Source organism: Octopus bimaculoides, chromosome 21 (assembly GCF_001194135.2).
Source record: "Octopus bimaculoides isolate UCB-OBI-ISO-001 chromosome 21, ASM119413v2, whole genome shotgun sequence".
Lineage (NCBI taxonomy): Eukaryota > Metazoa > Mollusca > Cephalopoda > Octopoda > Octopodidae > Octopus > Octopus bimaculoides.
Genome location: NC_069001.1, coordinates 13,775,428 through 13,776,881, shown reverse-complemented (window position 1 = coordinate 13,776,881; position 1,454 = coordinate 13,775,428). Strand labels below are relative to the sequence as shown.

At 43.0% G+C, this 1,454-nt stretch overlaps 1 protein-coding gene across 2 annotated transcripts in view; it reads left to right on the top strand.

The window, feature by feature from the left end:
• Positions 1-1,454, top strand: part of LOC106877370 (CTD small phosphatase-like protein) — a 370,420-nt gene that overhangs the window by 143,307 nt on the left and 225,659 nt on the right. The window lies entirely within an intron of this gene.

Here is a 1,454-nt window from a genome sequence, read left to right as displayed (position 1 = left end):
TTTTCTCTTTTTTCGTTTTTTTTTTACTTGTTTCAGTCATTTGACTGTGGCCATGCTGGAGCACCGCCTTTAGTCGAGTAAATCGACCCCAGGACGTATTCTTTGTAAGCCTAGTACTTATTCTATCAGTCTCTTTTGCCGAACCGCTAAGTGACGGGGACATAAACACACCAGCATCGGTTGTCAAGCAATCACACAAACACACACACACACACATATATATACATATATACGACGGGCTTCTTTCAGTTTCCGTCTACCAAATTCACTCACAAGGCTTTGGTCGGCCCGAGGCTATAGTAGAAAACTTGCCCAAGGTGCCACACAGTGGGACTGAACCTGGAACCATGTGGTTGGTAGAAGAATTTAAAATTTTGCAGATGTAGGTTTTTCGACGGAGGAGATTGCAAAATTATCTTTCCTCTTTCATCCGTTTCAGCCATTGGACTGCGGCCATGCTGGGGCACTCGAATAAATCGACTCCAGTACTTACTCTTTTCTACTCTATGCACAAAGCTCAAAATTTTGGGGGATTAGGGGACAGTCGATTAGATCGCCCCTAGTACGTAACTGGTACTTAATTTATCGACTTCGAAAGGATGAAAGGCAAAGTCGACCTCGGCGGAATTTGAACTCAGAACGTAAAGACAGACTAAGACTCCAGTACTTATCATTATTATTATTATTATTATTATTTTTTTTGCTAGTACTTATTTTATCGATCACTTTTGCTGAACCGCTAAATTATGGAGACGTAACCAACGCAACACCAGTTACAAGCGGTGGCGGTACAAACACAAAGACATACACACACACACACATACTGATATATAGATGATAAAGTTCCACGCAGTATCCGTCTACTAAATTCACTAACAAGCCATTGGTCGGCCTGCGGCTATAGTACGAGACAGTATGATCCAAGATGTCATACAGTGGAACTGAACCCGAAATCACGTGCTTGCTAAACGAAGGTCTTAACCACATAGCCATGTCTTTAGCAAAATAATGTTTATTCCAAATATAGGTGCAGGCGTGGCTGTGTGGTAAGAAGCTTGCTTCCCAACTGCATGTTTCTGGGTTCAGTCCCACTGCCTGTGTTATAGTGTGTTCTACTATAACCTCGGACCCATCAAGGCCTTGTCAATGGATTTGTTTGGTACACGGAAACTGAAAGAAGTTCATCGTACATACATTTCTACATATACTCTTTACTCTCTCTTTTACTTGTTTCAGTCATTTGACTGCGGGGCCATGCTGGAGCACCACCTTTTAGTCGAGCAAATCGACCCCCAGGACTTATTCTTTGTAAGCCTGGTACTTATTCTATCGGACTCCTTTTGCCGAACCGCTATGTTACGGGGACGTAAACACACCAGCATCGGTGGTCAAGCGATGTTGGGGGGGGGCAGACACAGACACACACACATATGCACACACATACATATATATAT